General features: G+C 44.3%; 1 long non-coding RNA gene across 1 annotated transcript in view; it reads right to left on the bottom strand.

Moving 5' to 3' along the window:
* Nucleotides 1–9,210: 9,210 nt before the first annotated feature.
* LOC139276976 (uncharacterized) overlaps nucleotides 9,211–25,159 on the bottom strand; it is a 217,704-nt gene continuing 201,755 nt past the window's right edge. The window contains exon 2 of the long non-coding RNA XR_011596005.1: nucleotides 9,211–9,934. This is a non-coding gene — a long non-coding RNA (uncharacterized lncRNA). The remainder of the gene's footprint in view (nucleotides 9,935–25,159) is intronic.

The raw sequence follows: 25,159 nt of genomic DNA, 5'->3' as shown, positions 1-25,159 counted from the left end.
CCTCCTTACAGCTCACACCGCCAGCCAGTTTAGTGTCATCTGCAAAGTTGGAGATATTACACTCAATTACGTCATCTAAATCGTTAATGTATATTGTAAAGAGCTGGGGTCGCAGCACTGAGCCTTGCGGCACTCCACTCATCGCTGCCTGCCATTATGAAAAGGACTCGTTTATCATGACTGTCTGCTTCCTGTATACCAACCAGTTCTCTATCCACGTCAGTACATTACCCACAATACCATGCACTTTGATATTGCACACAAATCTCTTGTGCGGGACCTTGTCAGAAGCCTTTTGAAAGTCCAAATACACCACATCCACTCGTTCTCCTTTGTCCACTCTGCTAGTTACATCCTCAAAATATTCCAGAAGATTCGTCAAGCACGATTTCCCTTTCATAAATCCATGCTGACTTGGACCGATCCTGTCACTGCTTTCCAAATGCGCTGCTATTTCATCCTTACTGATTGATTCCAACAATTTCCCCACTACTGATGTCAGGCTAACTGATCTATAATTACCCATTTTCTCTCTCCCTCCTTTTTTAAACAGTGGTGTTACATTAGCTACCCTCCAGTCCATAGGAACTGATCCAGAGTCGATTGACTGTTGGAAAAGGATCACGAATGCGCCACTATTTCTAGGGCCACTTCCTTAAGTATTCTTGGATGCAGACTATCAGGCCCCTGGGATTTATCGGCCTTCAATCCCATTTATTTGCCTAACCCAATTTCCCACCTAATAAGGATATCCTTCAGTTCCTCCTTCTCACGAGACCAACTGTCCCCTTGTACATTTGTGTCTTCATTCGTGAAGACAGAACCCAAGTATTTGTTCAATTGGTCTGCCATTTCTTTGTTATCCATTATAAATTCACCTGAATCTGACTGCAAGGGACCTAAGTTTGTCGTCACTTATCATTGTCTCTTCACATATTTATAGAAGCTTTTAAGTTCCGTGCAAGCTTCCTCTCGTACTCTTATTCCCCCCTCTTAATTAAATCCTTAGTCCTCCTCTGTTGAATTCTAAATTTATCCCAGTCCTCAGGTTTGTTGCATTTTTTAGTTAATTTATTTGCCTCATCCTTGGTTTTAACACTATTCTTAATTTCCCTTGTTAGCCACGGTTGAGCCACCTTCACTGTTTTATTTTTACTCCAGGCAGGGATGTACAATTGCTGAAGTTCACCCATGTGATCCTTAAATGTTTACCATTGCTTATCCACCGTCAACCCTTTAAGTATCCTTTGCCAGTATATTCTAGCCAATTCACGCCTCATACCGTCAATGTTCCCTTTGCTTAGGTTGAGGACCCAAGTTTACGAATTAACTGTGTCAGTCTCCATCTTAATAAATAATTCTACCATATTATGGTCACTCTTCCCCAAGGGGACTCGCAAAACAAGATTGCTAATTAGTCCCTTCTCATTACACATCACCCAGTCTAGGATGGCCAGCTATGTCGTTGGTTCCTGGACATATTGTTCTTGAAAACCATCCCTAATACACTCAAGGAAATCCTTTTCCACCACATTGCTACCAGTTAGGTTAGCCCAATCAATATGTAGATTAATGTCGTGCATGATAATTGCTGTACCTTTATTGCACACATCCCTTATTTCTTGTTTGATGCTGTCCCCAACCTCACTACTATTGTTTGTTGCTCTGTACACAACTCCCACTAACGTTTTCTGACCTTTGGAATTCCGTAGCTCCACACATACGGATTGCACATCATCCAGGCTAAACTCCCTCCTTACTGTTGAATTAATTTCCTCTTTAACCAGCAACGCCATCCTGCCTCCTTTTCCTCTCTGCCTATCCTTCCTAAATGTTGAAGACCCCTGGATGTTGAGTTCCCAGCCTTGGTCACCCTGGAGCCATGTCTCCGTAATGCCATTTACATCATATCCGTTCACTGCTGTCTGCGCAGTTAATTCTTCCACCTCATTCCGAATACTCCTCGCATTGAGGCACAGAGCCTTCAGGCTTATCTTTTTAACACACGTTGCCTCTTTAGAATTTTTCTGTAATCTGGCCCTTTTTGTTTTTTGCCTTGGGTTTCTCTGCCCTCCATTTTGCTATTCTTCTTTCTATCTTTTGCTTCTGCCTCCATTTTATTTCCCTCTGTCTCCCTGCAAAGGTTCCCATCCCCCTGCCATGTTAGTTTAATTCCTCCCCAACAGCACTAGCAAACACTCCCCCTCGGACATTAGTTTCTCTCCTGCCCAGGTGCACACCATCGGGTTTGTACTTGTCTAACTTCCCCAGAACCGGTTCTAGTGTGCCAGGAATTTGAAACCCTCCCTCTTGCACCACTCCTCAAGCCACGTATTCATCTGAGCTATCCAGTGATTCCTACTCTGACTAGCACGTGGCACGTGGTAGAAATCCTGAGAATACTGCATTTGAGGTCCTACTTTTTAATTTAGCGCCTAGCTCCCTACATTCGTCTTGTAGGACCTCATCCTGTTTCTTACCTATGTCGTTTGTACCTATTTGCACCACGATAATTGGCTGTTCACCCTCCCTTTTCAGAATGTCCTGCACCTGTTCGGAGGCATCCTTGACCTTTGCACCAGGGAGACAACATACCATCCTGGAGTCTCGGTTTCAGCTGCAGAGACGCCTATCTATTCCCCTTACAATCGAATACCCTATCATTATAGCTCTCCAGCTTTTTTTCCTGCCTTCCTATGCAGCAGAGCCACCCACGGTGCCATGAACTTGGCTGCTGCTGCTCTTCCCTGATGAGTCATCCCCCCTAACAGTACCCAAAGTGGTGTATCTGTTTTGCAGGGGGATGACCGCAGGGGACCCCTGCACTACCTTCCTTGCACTACTCTTATTGCGGGTCACCGATTTACTATCTGGCTGTGTACCCTGTACCTGTGGTAAAACCAGCTCAGTAAACGTGCTATTCACGTCATTCTCAGCATCCTGGATGCTCCAAAGTTCATCCACACGCAGCTCCAGCGCCGCAATGCGGTCTGTCAGGAGCTGGAGGCGGATGCAATTCCTGCACACGTCGTTGCCAGGGACACCGGAAGCATCCCTGACTTCCCACATAGTACAGGAGGAGCATAACACGTGTCCGAGCTGTCCTGCCATGAATTAATCCTAAGATAAACTTAATTTGGCAACAACAATGCTAAATGTTACTTACTGATGGAGAAAAAAGAAAAGCTACTTACCAAATTTGCATTAATCGAATAACATATCAGTGGAGCCTAAAAGAGGCCCTTAATGCCCAGCAACTGTATTTGGCTGGAGGGCCTAAGAACTTCAGAGAAGTCGATGACCTGATCCTACACTTCCATGATGGCGTTTCAATCCAAATCCAAACCCTTTGCTTAAAATATAACACTAACTCTGATTTAATGGGCAGACACATGGCAGATTAATTTTAACAGAGAATTGTGAAGTAAGGTATGTTGGTAGGAAGATTGAGGAGAGGAAATATGAACTAAATTGTACAATTTAAAGGGAGAGCAAGGACCTAGAGACCTGGGGGTGTATTTACACAAATCTTTGAAGGCTGTCGGACAAGTTGAGAAGGATGTTAAATGTCATTCTGTGCCATATGCTTCATTAATAGAGCAATAGAGCACAAAAGCAAGGAAGTTATGTTAAGATATTATAAAACATTGTTTAGGTTTCAGCTGGGGTATGGTGTTCATTTCCGGGCATCTCACGTTCCGAAAAATGTCAAGGCATTGGGGGCATGTGCAGAAGAGAAATTATAGTGGTTCCATGGATGACGGTCTTCAGTTACGTGGAGACACTGGAGAACTGGGGTTCTTCTCCTTAGAACAGAGGATGTTAAGGAGAGATTGATCAGAATGGTGTCAGCTATGGAGACGTCAGTTATATGGATTGACTGGAGAAGCTGGTGTTGTTCTGATTTGAGCAGAGATGGTCAAGAGTTTCTATAGTTATATCAAATAAAAAAAGTGGCTAAAGTAAATGATGGTCTCTTAGAGGACTAGACTGGAGAACCAGTAATGGGGAACATGGAGATGGCAGAAACTTTGAACAGTTATTTTGTATCAGTCTTTATGGTCGAGGATACTAACAATATTCCAACAGTGGATAGTAATGGCGCGATAGCAGAGGAGGAACTTAACACAATCAAAATCACCAAGTAGGTGGCTCTCAGTAAGATAATGGGACAGAAGGCAGGTAAATCCCTTGGACCTGATGGCTTGCATCCTAGGTTCTTAAGAGAAGTAGTGGCAGGGATTGTGGATGCATTGGTTCGAATTTACAAAAAATCCCTGGATTCTAGCGAGGTCCCAGCAGATTGGAAAACAGCAAATTGAACGCCGCTATTTAAAAAAGGAGGCAAACAAAAAGCAGGAAACTATAGACCAGTTAGCCTAACATCTTTACTTGGGAAAATGTTGGAGTCCATTATTAAAGAAGCAGTAGCGGACTGGATAAGCAATATTCGGTCACACAGAGTCAGCATGGATTATGAAGGGAAGTCATGTTAAACAAATTTGCTGGAGGTCTTTGAGGATGTAACGAGCAGGGTAGATAAAGGAATGTGGTGTATTTCGAATCGCAGAAGACATTTGACAAGGAGCCAAATAAAAGGTTACTGCACAAGATAAAAGTTCACGGGGTTGGGTGTAATAGTTTATCATGGATAGAGGATTGGCTAACAACAGAAAACAGAAAGTCGGGATTAAATGGTTCATTTTTTGGTTGGCAATCAGTATCTAATGGGGTGCCGCAGGGATCAGTGCTGGGATCCCAACTATTTACAGTCTATATTAACGAATTGGAAGAAGGGACTGAGTGTAACGAAGCCAAGTACACTGACGATACAAAGATGGAAGGAAAAGCAATGTGTGAGGAGGACACATAAAATCTGCAAAAGGACATAGACAGGCTAAGCGAGTGGGCAAAAAATTGGCAGATGGAGTATAATGTTGGAAAGTGTGAGGTCATGCACTTTGGCAGAAAAAAATCAAAAAGCAAGTTATTATTTAATTGGAGAAAGTTTGCAAAGTTTCACAGTACAGCGGGAACTTGGCATACTTGCGCATGAGACACAAAAGGATAGTATGCAGGTACAGATATTTATCAGGAAGGCCAATGGTATCTTGGCCTTTATTGCAAAGGGGATGGAGTATAAAATCAGGGATGACTTGCTGCAGTTGTACAACGTATTGCTGTGGCCACATCTGGAATATTGCTTGCAGTTTTGGTTTCTGTATTTACGAAAGGCTATACTTTCTTTGGAGGCAGTTCAGAGAAGGATCACTAGGTTGATTCTGGGGATGGGGTACTAGACTTATGAGGAAACGTTGAGTAGGTTGGGCCTCTATTCATTGGAGGTCAGAAGAATGCGAGGTGATCTTATCAAAACATATAAGTTTGAGGGGGATGACAAGGTGGATGCAGAAAGGATGTGTCCACTGATGCGGGAGACTAGGACTAGGGGGCATGATGTTAGAATAACATGCCCCCCATTTAAAACAGAGATGAGGAGGAATTTCTTCTCTCAGAGGGTTGTAAATCTATGGAATTTGTTGCCTCGGAGAACTGGGGAAGCTGGGACAATCACTTAAGGCAGAGATAGACAATTTCTTGAGCGATAAGGGGTTATGGGGAATGGGCGGTGATGTGCAGTTGAATCCAGGATAAGATCATCCATTATCTTATTGCACGGCGAAGTAGGCTCGAGGGGCCGAATTGCCTACTGCTGTACCTATTTCTTATGTACTCCTGTTCTTATGTTAATGAGAGATTGACCAGAATGATTCCCTGAATATGGTCCTTCTGTTACGCGGAGAGACGGGAGATGTAGGGGTTGTTCTCCTTGGAGCTGAGATGGTTAAGGGTGATTGACCAGAATTGCTCCAGGGATGGGGCATTTCAGTTATGTGGAGAGATTGTTAAAGCTGTGTATGTTGTCCTTAGAGCAGAGAAGGTTAAGAAGAGTTTCAATAGATTCTTCAAATTCCTAAATAGTTTCAATAAAGTAATAAAGGAGCAACTATTTCCAATGACAGATGGGCTGGTATCCAGAGGACACAGATTTAATTTGATTGGCATAAGAACCAGAGCGACTGAAGGAAGATTTTGTTTAAACAGCGAGTTGTTGTGATCTGAATGAACTGTCTGAAAGGGAGGTGGAAGCAGATTCAACAGTAACTTTCAAAAGGGAATTTGCCAAAAATACTTGAAGTAAAAAAGATACAGGGGATAGAGCAAAGGAGTGGGATTAATTGGAAAGCTCCACCAAAGTGTCAGCGCTGGCACGATTTGCTGAATGGACTCTCTCTGCGCTGTACAATTCTATGATGCTACGTTCACCTACATCTTAGAAAATAAGAAACTGAATGGGCCAGTAGAGCAAAGTGAACTTATGGTTCAGGTGAACAAATCATTACTAACTGTATCACAGGTCAGCAAAGCGATTCAAATGAAACAGTGAATTAAGGTTTATTTCTAAGCCAATTGAAATCAAAAGCAGCGAAACTGGCAAAGGTGAGATGTGTTGTTCCACAAGCATTGGTGTTGGGACAACTCCTGTTCAACATTTACATAACCAATTCAGACTCGGGAATCGGGAGTGAAATTTCAAACTTTGTGGATGCTTCCACAATGGGCTTGTATTGTTAACACTGAAGAGGTAAGAGGCAAAAACATTGCATACAATAATAAACTTGCAGACTGGGAATGTAATTGGCAAAGGAACATCTGTTATGTATCTGTAATGCATGCACTCCCATTTACCGGCAGCAGGGAGCGAATACCCTGACGTCCCAAGGGATCCCAGCATCCCTTGGGAGCACTGTATATAAGCCGGCCCCTTCGGCCTGTTCCTCACTCTGGAGTGTCTTAATTAAGACTGAGGTCATTCTTACTTTAACCTCCCTGTGTGCAGTCTCATCTGTCTTAGGAACACAATACATCAATATAGAGGAGTGTGAGCTGGTGGGTTTTAATAGGAATAATATGAATGTGACATTCTCTTTGTAAAATAATTATCTAAACGGGAAACAGAGGGATGGGACGGTACAGATACGCAATTCACTAAATGTAGCGAATCAGCTGCATCAATCCATAAAAAACAAAGCACACGCGTGGGTTCATGTCTAGAGGGATAGAACTGTAAAACCTTGACATTATGTAAATTTGTTTGGATCCTTGATGTAAATATTATAAAAATGACAATGAGGCACTGGAGTCGGTGCAAAGTGTATTTCCTGGAATTATACCAGAACTGAGAGGGTTTACTTATCAGGAAATGTTGAACAGGCCGTGACTCTTTTCTTTAGCAAAGAGAAGACTGAGGGATGAACAGATTGTGTCTTTCCGGATAAGAAAGGCTTTGATAGGGTAGAGGGAGAAAGGATGTTTCCACTTGCGGGAGAGACCAAAACTCAGGGGCATAGATTTAAGACAGCCATTAATAAATCCAACAGGGAATAGAGGACATCTTGACAGCGAGGCACAAAAGGAGGTTTTAGCAAATAATCTTGATCAAATATTTAGTCTTAAGGAGAATCTTAAAGGAGGAGAAGAGTTAGAGAGGAATAGAGGTTTAGGGAGGGAATCCCAGAGATTGTGGCCCAGGTAGCTGAAGGAGGAGGAGAGTTCGCGAGGTGGAGAGGTTTAGGGAGGGAATCCCAGAGCCTGGGACCCAGGCAGCTGAAAGCATGGCTGCCATTGGTGGAGCAGTTTAATTCGGGGATGTGCTATCTGCCAGATTTGGAGCAGCGCAGGGATCTCAGGAGGTCTAAGTGCTGCTGCATGTTACAGAGGCTGTGAAATGATTTGAAAGCAAGGATCATTTTAAAATTGAGGCGCTGTCGGACAGGGAGCCAATGTAGGTCAGTGAGCACAGGTGTGATGGGATATTGTGATAAGGTGCAAGTTAGGTCACAGGCAGCAGAGTTTTGGAAGACCTCAAGTATGGATGGTCGGAGATTGAAAGCCGCCCAGGAGAGCATTGGAGCTGTCATATCTGGAGCTAGTAAAGGCACACACGAGGGTTTGAGCAGCAAATGAACTGAGTCAGGCGATGCAACAGAGGCACAAAGATGCCGTCCTGGTGATGGAGTGGATATGGGGTCGGAAGACCAGCTCCCGCTCAAGTAAGACACTAAGGTTGCTAAAGGCTGGGTTCAGTATTAGACTGGTGACAGGGAGAGGGATGGAGTCGGTGGCTAGCGCAATGGAGATGGTGACGGTGGCCACTCGTACGGTCTCACAAATTTTGGTTGGACGGCACTAGAACTGAAAGATAACAATTATCAGGAACAATTGAATAGGTTGTGCTTGGTTCCTGTAGAAGACAGAGAACATAGAGGAGTCCTGATAGAAAATTATGATTGTTTTGGACCGTGTCGATGGGGAGATAAATGTTTATCGTGGGAGCATCCAAATCTATAGAGCCATAAATGCAAGACAATCACTAATAGCACCAATAAGGAAATAAAGAACAATTTGTTTACTCATAGAGTGGTTAGAATGTGGAATTCCCTACGACAGGAAGTGTTTGAGATACATAGCTCAGATGCTGTCAAAGGGAAACTAGATGAGTAAATGAGAGAAAATGAAATAGAAAGATATGCTGAGAGGCTGAGACTGAAGTATTTGCAATGGGAGGAATCTCGTCTGGAGCAAAAACACCAGCATAGACTAGTAGGGCCGAACTGTATTTTTCTGTGGTGTATATTCTATATAATGTAATCCTCTGAACTGCAGCTCCACTCTGCCTACCTACCTATTGACGAGCCTCTCACTCTCGAAGCTGCAATGAATTCCTTCATTAAATAGCTGTGGTGACCCTTTGCAGAAGAGCTCGGAAAGAATGCAACAAGTTCGTGGTGCTGTCCACAAGACAACGTGGGAAATGTCAATCAGAAAGTGACGTGTCCTAAACACGCCGCTGGGTGTATTATCAGATCACCAGCCATTCCTAGTGTAATTCAGTGGATGGAAGTCTGGGGCTAAATTTTATGTTCCTGGACTGGAACACTGCGAGCCGCCTCTGGGTTGTACTCAGTTGTTCTGTTATTAATTAATTGTATAATGGAGATAACCGGATATTTCACCACGGTCTTCAACTGCTCTCTGAACTTGGACTGGGTCACCCCGTGAATAAATTTCTTTGTGCAGCAACTTAAATTCTGCAGTAGAAATCCGACTTCTCCAAAGCTATATAAATAAACACTGTAATCTCCAGGATTTGTTCCTGTAATGCTTTAATATAAGAAATCTATATCACATATCAGCCACAGCAGTATGAAGCTGCCGGGTATGGTGAAGAGTAAAATCACAGACTTCCTTCTGCTCTCCATCTCTGGGTCACTGCCATTCTCTCCCTTGCTCTCACCCCTCAGTCCCTTACGGACTCGACTGGCCACTAAAATGTGTCTGACTGTCAGAGCGTTGAGCAACAAAAGTACAGCGAATGGGAGCAGTAGGGTTAAAACGGTATCAAACCAGTCAAAGCCCACCCATCCGGGCTTAATATAATAGCCTGCGATTGTGTAACAGAACCACGGCACATTGTCGACTATCTCCCCAGTTTACAATGCAAAGTAGTGAGGAACGTTTTTTGAACAGAGCAAAATGCTGCTTGTTGCCAGAACCACAGCCGCAGTTCTCCCAGTGCAATACTTGGTTTTCAGCTTCTGGCAACAAATGGCTACAAATCGATCAAAGGTGAAAGTGACGGTGAACCAGACTGAACCGTCTGTGGCAGCACGCATTAGGACATATATAACACTACACACAGGGGTGATATCCAGGAAAGATCCCATGAAATAATACCGACTGATCCGCCACAGTATGACCTCAGTGATGACAACGAGTAGATCCGCCGCTGCCATGGCGACCAGGTAGCGAGTGATGCAAGTGGACAGCCCGCACTTTCCACAGGACAGGATCACATTCGCCACTAAATTCACTGCAATAAACAGAAGGGAAAAGAGATTGTAAATTATCGGTCACACATTCTCGGTGACTAAGCCCAGAGAGTAAAGCCTGTAATTTAGCACATAAATGGCCGGGTGGACGTCGGGTCAGGGGTAACATGTGAAATATATCATCCCATCTCAACCTACCTCCAACCTGCTGCTTCCGAGTTTCACAGGGACGAGGCAGTGGGAGGGATACCGAGCGATCCCAGCAGGCGGTTTGGCAATATAAATGTATGAATGTGGTTGGCTTCTGGTTTAACCTGTTTTACTGGTTTAGCTGTGTTTCCCAGGCCTCGCGATACATGGCAGCTAAAGTGAGCCGAGGACAGCTTCGGGAACAATGTAAGTGCATTCACGGCCCTGGTTGTGGGCCAGGAGATGCAGGTTTTCCTTTCCCAAGGCACCACACACTCTCCCTCTCTCTCGCCCTCTGCTTAGACTATCCCTCTTATAAACGGTTGCAAACCTGATAAAATACAGAGAACGCTGAAAACACTCAGTATGCCAGGCAACATCTGTGGAGAGAGAAACAAATTTAATGTTTCAGGTGATAACCTTTCATCAATACTGGAATCCCTGAGCGATAAACACTTGTAATGCAAAGTTAGAGGCAGAGAAATTTGTGGTAGGAGGAGGACAGAAAATGTTGAAGGTCTTTAATGGGATGGTGGGCAGGAGTAATTCAACGACAAAAGGGATGATGGTGGAAGACAAATGGGACAAGTAAAGGAACAGGAAATGGGTCCAGAGGAGATGTAAGTGGATAGAGCAGGATTACAGAGTCAACGGGCGGGGAGCAAGGAAAATCTGGCAAAGATCAGCAGGCTCCCATGGCCCGGGAATGGGGCGGCGAAAGGTCAGGAGACCCGAGAAGTGCGGACCAGCCCGCTTGGCCAGCAACGAGAGGCGGCCCCAAACACCAGCACACACCTCCTCCACTCCCATTGCCCCGTGAATGTGAGGGGAAAGGTCAGTAGATCCCTGGGGTGCGGAGCCTGCCTGCCGTGTACCGAAAGGCAGTCCCAAGCACCAGCACACACCTGCTGCACTCCCAGTGGCTCGGCTGAAGCCATCCTTCATTACAGGCAGATGTTGTCTGAGGAAATAGGAGCGGTATTATTGATCGGAAAAGTTTAAACTCAGTTTTGTATCAGGGTTGCAATAAATGCTTAATCGAAACATGTAGTGCGTTCCTCATTGCGTTTCAAAGGAGAACATTTTAGAAGGTCGAATGTAGAGATTTCAGACTGGGAGTGGGATGTATAATTGGGGCAAGTGACCGGGGGAGTGTGAGACAGAGGGAGGGAGAGAGAGACGTTTGCGGACAGAATGGAGACGTTCAGGATAGTAATCCCCAATCTACAGGAGACTGCTTCGTGAACAGCGAATACAGTGTACAACATTGGAGGAAATACAAGTCAATTACTGTTTCAGATTGAAATCCCTGGACGATCGAAATAATGGAGGTGAAAGGGCAGGTGTTGCATCTCCTAGGTTTTGCATAGGAAGGTCCGGTGGAAGGGGAGGACTGTTGGGGGAGATTCAGGAGTTTTCCAGGTTGTCATGGAGGGACTGATCCATTTGGAATGCTCAAAGGGGATGGGTTTGGTCGTGGGAATAAGAAGGAAGGGACTGAAATAGCGGAGGATTATGTTTGGTTGAGTCTCAGGTGAGGACACGTGGACCCAATCATGTTTCTAGCAGGGAAAATCTGGGGAGATGAAATTAATGCAGCAAATTGGATTGACACTGCGGTGGACCTTTTCCAACACAGTGGTGGGGAATCCTCGGCAGAGGATAAATGCAGGAAAGTGGATTCACACGGTCGAAGACCCTGTCCAACACTGAGGACAGGTATCTTCAGCTCAGAAAAAGGAACACTGTAAGCACTGGTGTGGGAGGTGGCATCATCGCAACAGATGCAAAGCAGGCAGCGACACTCAGAGAATGTAATAGAGTCCTTCCAGCAAGCTGGTTGAGAGGCCATATAATCAAGGTAGCTGTCGGAGTCGGCCGGATTATGACTGATATTTGTAGAGAGCCTATCCTCGGAAATGGACTTAAAGATGTCGAGGAAGGGAAGGGAAGTGTCAGACGGAGCATGTGAAGGAGAGAGAGGGGCTTAAATTAGAAGCAAGGTTGATTACATAATTATTATTATTTAAAAAAATAACATGAATAATAATTAATATTATTAATAATAATAACATTTATTTATATTGCGTCTTTAACATAGTCATAGGTCCCAAGGCGCTTCAAAGCAGTGTTAACAGGTCACCGAGACAAAAATGAATAAATTAAGACATATGATCAAAAGCTTGGTACAAGATTAGATTTTATGGAGCCTTTTTAAAACAGAAAGATGTTTAGAGAAGCGGAGAGGTTCAGGGAGGGACTTCCCGAGTTTAGGGCCCAACAGCTGAAAGTAAGGCCACCGCTGGTTGAGCAGTATTATGTGGGATGTTCGAGAGGGCAGCATTTGAAATGCGGAGACATCTTGAGGGATTGTGAGGCTGAAAAAGATTAGAGAGGTAGTGAGCTGCAAGGCCATGGAGAGATTTGTAAACAAGGATGAGAATTTTCAAAATCGAAGCGTTCTTTAACCGGGAGCCAATACAGGTCGGAAATATAGACTGAGATAATGGGTGATCATTACTTTGTGCGAGTTAGGATATTCTCCAGTTCATGGCTAGAAATGGAAATTCCGTGACGACAGTCATCAATGTACCTGAAAAATATGTGAAGGAGGGGACGTGAGTAGGATTGGAACATCGAAGGTTCGCTGTATCCCAAGAAAAGACAGCATAGCGAGGAACCATCCGAGCTCCCATACCGGCACCATTGGAGTGTCGGGACAGAACATTGTTCAGACCAGAGGTCCAGCACATGTACTTTCAGCAGGGGCAGTGGGGTCAGGATCAGGATCGGCAACCTGCAAGGCTTTTCATTCCTAGCCTAAAGCCGGTGAGGGCGAGAGGACTTCCAGTGTGAATGTCGAGTGAATTAAATTGTAAATCTGCCAATCAGAATGTATCAGCGGGGATAGGCGCACTGAAACTCGTCATCCGCTGCGTGTTTCATGGGAGCTCGGGTTTACTGGGCTATACATTGTACAACGTGGACCATTTTTCATGCCTCAGGAGCCTCATGTCAACAAGGGCAAACGTTGATGGCAAAGTCCAACAGTGCCTTCAGTGCGTCAGTGCAGCCTTCGGACGCTAAGGAAGGAAGTGTTTGAAGAACAGGATCACAAATCCCGGACTAATCTCATGATCTACAGGGCAGTCGTGATACCGGCCCTCCTTTCTGCTTCAGAGACATGGAATCTTTACAGCAGGCACCTCAAAGCACTGGTAATGTACCAACGATGCCTTCGCAATTTCCTGCAAATCAATTGGCCAGAGTGGCACCAACGTCAGTGTTCTCGGTCAGGCCATTATCTCCAGCATCGAAGCATTGACCACAGTGGATCAGCTGCTTTGTCCGGCCACATCGTCGGCATGCCTGACATGAGATTCAAAAAGCAAACGCTCTACTCGGTGAATCGGTATTGCAAGCGAGCCAACGGTGAGTAGAGGAAACGCACCATGACACACTCAAAGCCTCCGTGAAGAATTGCAACGTCCCCTCCTACAGCTGGCAATCCCTGACCCAAGCCAGCCCAAATTGGAGGAAAAACATCCGCACGGCGCTGAGCACCTAGAGTCTTATCGCCCAGCGCAAGCTGAAGCCAAGGATAGATAGTGGAAGGAACGCGCAGCAACCCAGGCACCGCACATTCCCGTTCTTTCAACCACCGTCTGCCCCACCTGTGAGAGAGAATGTAGGTCATGCATTGCATTCTTCAGTGCTCTGGGAACTAATTTTTATTGTGGAATCGAGTCATCCTCACGTTTGAGAGTACTCCTCAGAAACGGAAGTAGAAGAAATAGTGACCCCACACTGAGCACATCTACAGTGACAGAGCCTCCCACTAATACTTTGCTACCGGAGTACGGTGTTCCACTCTGGTTAGTGACCCACGCTCAGTATGTCCTACAGTGACAGACACTCCCAGTAATACATGGTCCCTGGGGTACGGTGTTCCTCACTGGTTTGTGACCCATGCTCAGTACATCCTACAGTCACAGACACTCCCAGTAATCCATGGTCACTGGGGTACGGTGTTTTATACCGGTTAGTTACCATGCTCAGTATCTCCTACAGTGACAGACACTCCCAGTAATCCATTGTCACTGGGGTACGGTGTTCCACTCCGGTTAGTGACCAATAGTCGGTACAGTTCTGCAGTGACAGAAACTCTCATCAACACATGGTCACTGGGGTACGGTGTTTCATACCGGTTAGTGACACACACTCAGTATATCATACAGTGACAGACACTCCCAGTGATATATGGTCACAGAGTAACAGTGTTCCACACCGGTTAGTGACCAACACTCAGTACATCCTACAGTGAAAGGGAAAATAGAGTACGAGAGGAGCTTGCAGGGAACATTAAAATGGACAGCAAAAGCTTCTATAGATATGTAAAAAGAAAAAGGTTAGTAAAGACAAACGTAGGTCCCCTGCAGTCAGCATCAGGGAAGTTATAACTGGGAACAAAGAAATGGCAGACCAATTGAACAAGTACTTTGGTTCGGTATTCACGAAGGAGGACACAAACAACCTTCCAGATATAAAAGGGGTCAGAGGGTTTAGTAAGAAGGAGCAACTGAGGGAAATCCTTCTTAGTCGGGAAATTGTGTTGGGGAAATTGATGGCATTGAAGGCCTGGAGGTCTGCATCCCAGAGTACTTAAGGAGGTGGCCTTGGAAATTGCGGATGCATTGACAGTCATTTTCCAACATTCCATAGACTCTGGATCAGTTCATGTGGAGTGGAGGGTAGCCAATGAAGGGAGAGAGAAAACAGGGAATTATAGACTGGTCAGCCTGACATCGGTTGTGGGTAAAATGATGGAATCAATTATTAAGGATATCATAGCAGCGCATTTGGAAAGAGGTGACATGATAGGTCCAAGTCAGCATGGATTTGTGAAAGGGAAATTGCCAAATCTTCTGGAATTTTTTGAGGATGTTTCCAGTAGAGTGGACAAGGGAAAACCAGTTGATGTGGTGTATTTGGAATTTCAAAATTCTTTCGACACGGTCCCACACAAGAGATTAATGTGCAAAGTTAAAGCACATGGGATTGGGAATAGTGTGCTGACGTGGATTGAGAACTGGTTGGCAGACAGGAAGCAAAGAGAAAGAGTAAATGGGTACTTTTCAGAATGGCAGGCAGTGACTAGTGGGGTACCGCAATGTTCTTTGCTGGGGCCCAAGCCCCTCAAACTAATACAGCCCCTCAAACTAATACAGCCCCTCAAACTAATACAGCCCCTCAAACTAATACAGTCCCTCAAACTAATAAAGAACCTCAAATTAATAGATGGCCTAATACCCGTAGAGAACCTAAGACAAATACAGCCGCTTAAATAAAACAACAATACAAACTTTTCGAGAACCTCAAATTAATATATATCCTCAAATTAATAGAGAAGCTCAAACTAATACAGCCCTTCAAACTAGTGCAGATCATCAAAGTAATGGAGAATGTTAAACTATTAGATAACCTAAAACTAATAGAGAAACTCAAACTAATTGAGAACATATAACTTACAGAGAACCTCAAAATATTACAGTCCATGAAACTGATAGAGAACCGCAAACGAATGGAGAATCTCAAACCACGATAGGACCTCAAACTAATACAAAACTTCAAACTGATGCAGCTCCTCCAACCAATAGAAAACCTCTAATTAATGCAGACCCTAAAATAATAGAGAACCTTGATCTAATACAGTAAATAGAGAACGTGAAATGAACGGAGAACCTCAAGCTAATAGAAGATTTAAAACTAATACACCATTTCCACCACACACAGCAAGTTATATTCATACAGTTATTGAAAGTAATGCAGCATTTCCAATAAAACAGCCCATCAAACTAACACAGGCTCTAGAACTAATAGGGAACGTGAAACAAATACAGCCCCTAAAACAATTATCATCCTCAAACTCATAGATAACCGCAAACTACTAGAGAACCTCAAAATACTACAGCCCGTCAAACTGATAAAAACCCTTAAATTAATACAGAATCTCAAATAAATACAGCAGCGTAAAATAATATAACACTTCCAACCATTTAGAGAAACTCAAGCTAATATAGTACCTCAAACAATGAGAGAAACTCAAACCAATATGAGAACCTCAAAGAAATACAGCCACCTTAAATAATACACATCAAACTATTAGAAAAACTCAAACAGCCCCTCAAAATATTATAGAACCTCATACTAATAGAGAACGTGAATTTAATAAAGAAACTCCAACTAAAAGATAATTACTATCGCTGCAAATCTAGCATCTAGCCGACAATCACGACGTGTGTGGGTTTTTCACTGACGTAGAACCGATAGCCCAAGGTCTTATTCCACTGAAAGGCAAGAACAGAGAGGTGTTCTTCAACGGCAGTGAGGCTATCATTGCCCGCTGGAAAGAAAACTTCGAGCATCTTCGCAACCAACAATCTGTCTTCGACGTGAGTGTCCTTGACTGCATCCCACAGCATGCTACCCATCACCTCCTTGGCACAATCACAGATTGGCACGTGTTTGAAAACGCCTCCGACAAATGAAAAACAACAAGGCCTCAGTAGCAGATGGAATCCCCTCGGAAGTACTGAAGCTTGGCGGCGAAGCACTACTGGCACGGATTGATGACCTCATCTGTCTTATCTGGAAGGAGGAGATCATGCCAGAAGATCTTAGGTAGCTTTAATCGTGATGATCTTAATGAAAGGTGTCGAGTCCGACTGCGGTAACTACAGAGGAATCTTGCTGCTCTCGACCAACAGCAAAGTCATCGCAATAATTCTCCTTAACCACCTTCTACCTTTGGCTGAAGAGCTCCTCCCAGTGTCGCAATGCGGATTCCGCCCACCAATTGGCACAATGGATATGAACTTCACCACGTGGCAGGTACAGGAGAAAATCAGGGAATACCACCAACACTTGTACATAGCCTTCTTTGATCTTACGAAAGCCTCCAACACTGTCAACCGTGAGGGAATATGGAGCTTCCTCCTCAGATTCGTTGTAGTTAAAGGTTTGTCACCATGCTCCAGGATGAAATGCTAGCCGTGCTGCCAAGCTTGGCATCCACAACAGAACCATTCCAACACACGAGCCACGGTCAAGCAAGGCTGTGTCATCGCACCGCACTCTTCTAGATCTTCGTTGCTGCTATGCTCCATCTCACGTTCAGCAAGCTCCCCGGTGGAGAGAAGATAAATTAAAGGACAAACGGGAATCTGTACAACATCCGCCGTCTCCCGGCCAGAGGGAAGTGCATTGCAACCTTTTTCATGGGACTACAGTAAGACAACGAACGTGTCTGTGCACATTCGTTGGTGGAACACGAAGCCATCATCAACACCATCATCGAGACATACGAGCCTTACACTAAACATCTGTAGGACCATTTTCCGTAACTCGTATGCCTATGCAAACAACGGCAGACTTCAACAACTTCAAGCTGCGACAGCATGTTTCGGACAGGTTAGGTGAGTTGTCAAATGCATGACAGATGCAGTATAAGTTAGATAAATGTGAGGTTATCCACTCTGGTTACAAAAACAGGAAGGCAGAATATTATCTGAATGGTGACAGATTAGGGCAAAGGGAGGTGCAACGAGACCTGGGTTTCATGATACATCAGTCATTGAAAGTTGGCATGCAGGTGCAAAAGACAGTGAAGATGGCAAATGGCATGTTCGCCTTCATACCGGGAGGATTCGAGTGTAGAATCAGGGACGATTTAATGCATTTGTACAGGGCCTTGGTGAGGCCACAACTTGAATATTGTGTAGAGTTTTGTTAACCTACTCTGAGGAAGGACATTCTCGCTACATAGCGAATGCAGCGATGGTTCACCAGGCTGATTACCGGGATGGCAGGACTGACATATAAAGAAAGACTGGATCATCAAGGCTTATATTCACTAGAATTTAGAAGAATGAGAGCCAATCTCGCAGAAACATTTATCACTATGGCGGGATTGGAGAGGTTAGATGCAGGGAGAATGTTCCCGAAGTTGGGGAAGTCCAGAACCGGTGGTCACCGTCTAAGCATAAATGGTAAGCCATTTAGGACCGAGATGAGGAGAAACTTCTTCACTAAGAGGATTGAACCTGTGGAATAATCTACCAAGAACATTGTTGAGGCCAGTTCGTTACAGATATTCAAAAGGGAGTTAGATATGGCCTATACGGCTAAAGGGATGAAGGGGTATGCAGAGAAAGCAAGAATGTGGAACTGAAGTTGCCTATTCAGCCGTGATCATATTGAATCCTCGTCCAGGCTCGAAGAGCCGATTGGCCCTATTGCTGCACCTATTTTCTATGTTTCTATGTTTCTATGACATCCAACCCCATCTTCAGGCTGCCCTGGGGTTGCCTAGGCCCCACTCCCTCCCTGCTTGCCCTGGGGTTGCTGAGGCCCCACTCCCTCCCTCCCTCCCTGCCCTAGAGGTAATTAGCCTCACACTCTCTACCTCCCTGCCCTGCGTATATTGAGGCCCACGCTCACTCCCTCCCTCCCTGTCCTGGGAGTACTGAGGCCCACACTCCATCACTCCCTGCCCTGGGGGTTTTGAGGCACACACTCCCTCACTCCATGCCCTGGGGATACTGAGACCCACTCTCCCACACTCCATATTAAATCAAAGAAGAAATGACTTTCTCACCGAGGACCCCAATAATACAACCTGAGGGATCTAACCTTCCACGAAACAATGGACAGCCATCACCCTTCTCAGAACTGGTCATGGTAAATGCTGCCACCTTCACCAAAGGTGGAAGCTTCAAGCGACTGTGCAGCTCCTGATCAGACATGGAGCACATCATTGTGCACTTCCCTCAGGGGGAATTCGTAGGCAACCTAACAAATATCTGTGCTTGTACACCGCAAGCTTTCTCCCGGATGTCTGACTTAAAAAGTGACATTTGATTTGGTTTGCTCCAAGATGAAGAAGTGCTGTGACAAGGGCAGGAATCTGATTGGACAGTTTCAAACATGGAATTGCGAGCAACACGCACACAATAAGTTCAAGGATCTTGGAGAGGAATGGGAAGTTGGAGATTGGGACGACAGTTTTTAAAAAGGGGGATCAATTTGGATTTGTTAAGAGTTAATCTTGATGGCAGATTTGAAAGGAAGGGGGTCAGTTAGAGAACATAGGGAATCATTCCGAGTAACAACGAGCATGGGGGGCCAGGCTCGGAATTGGAGAGGTCAGCCATTTTGTGGGACTAAATGAGAATAGGTTCGAGAGAACACAAGGTGGATCAAGCGGTCAGAATGAGCTCGGCGTGGACACGACAGGAAATGTAGATCATCAGGATATTCATGGTAATACAGTTACTGCTTAATTACAAATATAGGGCAGGTGTATGTCGAGGGATACAGTCACGATTTAATGAGATTCAGAGAACTGGTGCATTTCCGGCAATAGAACAACTGTTCAGTTATAAATCATATAAAGGTAATTGCAGAGAAAGACTAATTGTCTAATTACAAATAGAGGATATGGGGAATTTAGGGGAATACAGTGAGTGTTTAATTAGAAATGGAGGACTGGGGAATTTAGGGGAACACAGTGAGTGTTTAAATAGAAATAGAGGACTGGGTAATTTAGAGGAACACAATAAGTATTTAATTAGAAATAGAGGACTGGGGAATTTAAGGGATCACAGTAAGTGTTTAATTAGAAATAGAGGTATGGCGAATTTAGCGGAACACAACGAGTGTTTAATTAGCAATAGAGAACTGAGGAATTTAGGAGGACACAGTGAGTATTGAATTAGAATGAAATGACTGGGGAATTTAGGGGGACACAGTAAGTGTTTAATTCGAAGGAGATAACTGGGGAATTTAGGGGAACATAGTAAGTGTTTAATTAGAAAGAGAGGACTGGGGAATGTAGGGGAACACAGTAAGTGTTTAATTAGAAAGAGAGGACTGGGTAATTTATGGGAACACACTAAGTGTTTAATTAGAAATAGAGGACTGGGTATATTAGGGGCACAGTGAGTGTTTAATTTGAAATAGAGAACTGGAATATTTAGGCGAACATAATGAGTGTTTAATTAGAAATAGAGGACTGGATAATTTAGGGGAACACAGTGAGAGCTTAATTAGAAATAGAGGACTGGGGAATTTACAGCAACACAGTAAGTGTTTAATTAGAAATAGAGGACTCGGAAATTTAGTGGAACACAGTAAGTGTTTAATTAGCAATTGAGGACTGGATAATTTAGGGGAACACAGTGAGTGTTTAATTAGCAATAGAGGTCTGGGGAATTTAGAGGGACAGTAACACTTTAATTAGAAATAGAGGACTGGTTTAATTAGGGGAACACAGTGAGTGTTTAATTAAAAATACGAACATAAGACCATAAGAAATAGGAACAGGAATAGGTCATACCGCACCTCGATCCTGCTCCACTATTTAATAAGATCATGGCTGATCCGATCCACTTCCCCGCCCGTTCCCTATAACACCTTATTCACTTATCGTTTAAGAAACTGTCTACCTCTGTCTTAAATTTATTCAATGAACCAGCTTCCACAGCGAAGGCAGCGAATTCCACAGATTTACAACCATCTGAGAGAAGAAATTCCTCCACATCTCAGTCCTAATTGGGTGGCTCCGTATTCTAAGATTATGCCCATTAGTTCTAGTCTCCGCTATCAATGGAAACATCCTATCTGCATCCACCTTGTCAATCCCACTCATAACCTTATACGTTTCGATAAGATCACCTCTCATTCAGCATTTAATACAAACCTGGATCTTAAACAATATTTTTGCAGACGTCAGATGTAACCATGCATGCAATATGAATAACATTAACAGTGGACAAACATGTGGTATGTGTTGTGTTGTGTGATAACTAAAATATTAATAATAATAATGATAATAAATATCTGTCAGTAATCCATGTATCTGTATCTGTAACAATACCTGGCAATGATGTTACGCCATGACATGCCGTTGTCGCCTATTGTAGAAAATAATTTCATAGAACAGGGATCAGCAGCGGAGCACGGGTGGTGGCCCAGCAGATCTATGCACCCTCACCAATCTCGAGTAGCGGGTGCTGGCACTTTTGTGGTTCCACAATCGTTCGCCCACCCATGCTGTGTCGGAATCTGTCAACATGCCACGTGAGTAAAGTATGCACCATTGGGTAATGTAAAGTCAATTGACGACACTTATATCCATTAAATATATAATTGATGATTTAATGATGAAAAGTGATGTAATGTTATGGTATGCAATGTAATGTTATGTAATTAATGATGGGATCAAGACAATCATTGTAGTGCTGATTTTGTACTATCATGATGTTCATCAAATATGAAGTCTGTCATCAATCTTACAACGTTAGGCTTGCTCTCCTTAATATGCCTGTGTTGTGCTTGGATTCCCATGTGACCCTAGCATCCCCTTCTCCTATAATGAACTGTTTTTTCTAGCTCAACCAAGAGCATAGGCCTTGGAAATCGAACCATCACTTCAACCGATGGAGCCTGTCATATTTATTTCTGGGTTCGTGTAGCCCCGAATCTCGCCCGTTCTGATGCGGGTCCTCCTCTCCACTGAGGGCAGTGAGGAGGTGGAGGAGGAGCCTGCAGCAGCCGTAGCTTCCAGTTTTCCTGCGGCCATGTCTTCCTCGAACGAGGAGGTAGCGTGGCCAAGAGCTTTGCCGCAGGGTACCTCCAGTGATTCACTGCTGGCGACGACCCCGTGGAGGTTGGTTCGGCGCAGTAGGACTGCTCCACGAATGGGAGATCTTAGCGTATACATGGTTAACTTGTTAAGGACAAGCGTTCAGATTGGTCAAGAGCTCCTCCAAACAATGGGTGGAATATCTCAGCAGATGGCCACCTTATCCACTAACGTGATGGAGAAAATGATGCGGATAGCGGTGGCCCAGGAGATAATCGCAAGGGATACTGGTGCCAAAGGGCTATTAGTGGTCCCAGAATCCGGCACTGCTCCCCAAGATGCCAAATCTCCTAATGAGACTCAAGTGAGCCAGGAGAAAGATAATGCATCAGGATTTCAGCATAAATATCCTCTCCACCATCATCACCCCAATTGGACGATCGACCCTCACCCCCTCCCTTAGGACCCCCACCCCCGCCCGCCCATCGAAGCAGAGCTTGCGGCAAAGCAGCTTGCTGTTAGTAGAGGAAAGGGGTGGTGCTCAGACCCGGATGGGAAAGAGAAGGAGGGGCGTGGCCACAGGGAGGGAGGGATTGGTTTTTGTTATACGTTAATATTGTTGTCTGTGGAGTGGGTGTGTGTTTCGGTTTATTGTTAGTTGATTAAATTGTTGCTGTTTTGAAATGTTTCATTGTTGGGATGGTTTTGGGGAGAGTGGGGTATGCAGGCTTTTTAATTAAAATCTGTTGTTATTGTGCTATTAAAATTTTCAATGTTTGGGCTGGGGGTTGGGGAGGGGGTTACTGTTGTGTTGTCTTGTATCGTGTTATGTTTTATTCTGATTTTAAAATTTTTTCGTTAAGTTAACTTTTTAAAAATAAGTTTAACTTTGTTGTGCATTGTATTCAGATAGTTGTACCGTTAAACACTGGTGAGTCCATACCATGAAAGGCAAACATCAAACGTAACGGCAATTGTCACCAATGTAAACCAAACCTTTCATTTATGAGCTGCTGACACAACACTTGCAGCTGCGTAAATACCACCTACATTATTTCAGGCAACGCGTTCATTAATGAGCTGCTGATGCAACAGTCTTGCAGCTGTTTAGCCACCATGGGCCCTTTCCGGCGGTCTGGAGCGGGGTGGGGGCATGGTTTCAATGTCAGCCTGAGTGTCTTCCCCAGGGTCATCGTTCACCTCATCTTCTTCCTCTTCTCCTCTCTCCTGAGGTGGACCGGCAGTCCCATCTGGCAATTCTTGTCCCTTCCTGATAGCCAAGTTATGCAGCATGCAGCACATCACAATGAACTGAGCAACTTGCTCAGGGTGGTATTGCAATTCGTCTCCTGACTGGTCCAGGCATCTGAAGTGCTGCTTAAGCACTCCAATTGTCTTTTCGACGAAATTTTGTGTGGCTATGTGGCTTTCAGTGTATTGCTTCTCGGCTTCTCTCTGGAGCTTACATAGGGGGGTCATCAGTCAGCTGGTAAGGTCATATCCTTTATCACCCAGCATCCTACCGTGACCTTGTGGCTGACTCCTGATCAGGTCAGACAAAGTGCTCACACGCAAGATGTGCGCATCATGGATGCTGCCTCGAAATGTTGCATTGACTGCCATGATTATTTGCTTGTGGTCAACAAAGAGCTGCACATTCTGGGAGTGGAATCACTTTCAGTTCAGAAACACATCTACAACCTGAAAGGATGCTCGCATGGCAATGTGCATACAGTCTATTCCTCCCTGCACCTTGGGGAAGTTTGCTATTCTGGAGATACCCAAAGCCCTCTCAGTCTATGCCTACATGGTCAAAGGGAAACTTATAAAATCCAACCCCTGAGCGTTAAGGGCTTCACTCACTTGTCGAAAGCAGCAATGTGTGGCATGCTGAGAGTAGCGCAAATTTCGCCAGCTGAGGCCTGAAAGGAGCCAGATGCATAGAAGGAAAGTGGCGCAGTAACCTTGAATTCAATGGGCAGTGCGGTCCTGATGGTGCTGTTAGGCTGCAGATCTCCCTTTATGAGCTGGTATATCTCAACGATGACCTTTTGCAATCACACTCTCCTAAGGCACGTTTTCTCGTACACGTTCAGGTAAGGCCGTTTCTCCCTGTAAGTGCGTCGGGTATTAATTCTCCTCCTCCTCCTCAGTCTACCACCTACTTGATTGGGCAGATAATGCTCTTCAACATACATTCTCCCAACTCTAGTCTGCAGCATATGAGTAGTCATCAATACAGGCTGAGAAATTGCAGGACCCATTACAATTACTATTAGACCTATTTTTCAGAAATAATACATTTTCATCCGAAATCTCATAAAATAATGTAAATTCGTCTACAATATGATAAGATTTTTCTTCAGTTTTTATATTCACCTTACAATAACTCACAGATTAAATACATGCTCCCCAGAACTTAACGCTGCATTTTCTGTGAAAAGTCTTTCGATTTACAAAAGAGATTCCATGCCGCTAGGTTAAGGTCGGATGAGTACAGCTTATTTTCAGCGTTTTCTTGGGCAAGCGATATTCTACGCGTTTTATGGGCATGAGTTTCTTTCAAAAACTGTATTCTGGGCGTTGATGTCATAAAAATATGGGCGGGTGGTTAAATTAATACTCGCCGTTAACTTGAAGCCTAAACTAATGCAGGAGGTAAATTGGTAATAAATGGGCGATAAATGGACGTTAGTTTCCATTTTGGGGTAAATGGGAGTAAAACGGGCGTTATAGCATCAGAGCGTGATAAGTGGGTGGTAAGTGGTCGGTAGCGGGCAGAAACTAATATAAAGTCTAGCTCTGAATCATTGATATATAAAAGAAAACACAAGGGACCTAGTTCTGAGCCCAGCCGAAACCCACTGGAAACAGCCTTCCAATGACAAAATCGCATCAACCATTACCCTTTGCTTCCTGCCACTGGGACTGTTATGGCTCTAACTTGACACTTTCCCTTGGATCCCATGGTTTTTATTTTTCTTCCATGTGGGAGTTTGTTGCAAGCAATGGTTAAAATCCATGCAGACGACATCAAACGCACTGCTCTCATAGAACCTCCTTGTTACCTCCTCAAAAAATTCAATCATGTTAGGTAGGCATGATTTTCCCTTAACAAATCCATGCGGACTACTGTCCTTGATTAATCCGTGTTTTTACAAATGATGAACAATACTGTCCCTCAGATTTTTCTAATAACTTTCCCACGGTCTACGTTGGGCTCACACCGCTTTAATTACTCGGTGAATCCCTTTCTCCATTTTAAACAATAGTGCAACGTTAGCAATCCGCGAGTCCTCCGGCACAACACTATTAATCTGAGCGGATTGAAAATTAATGGTCAGGACCTCTGCCATTTTCTCCATTGATTATCTTAACAGCCTGGGATACACTTCTTCTGAGCCTAGTGAAGTATCTGCTTTCAAATATGCTA

The sequence above is a fragment of the Pristiophorus japonicus genome, chromosome 12 (genome assembly GCF_044704955.1).
Source record: "Pristiophorus japonicus isolate sPriJap1 chromosome 12, sPriJap1.hap1, whole genome shotgun sequence".
Lineage (NCBI taxonomy): Eukaryota > Metazoa > Chordata > Chondrichthyes > Pristiophoridae > Pristiophorus > Pristiophorus japonicus.
Note: the sequence above shows the minus strand (reverse complement) of the source record. Positions and strands in the feature narration are given on the sequence as shown.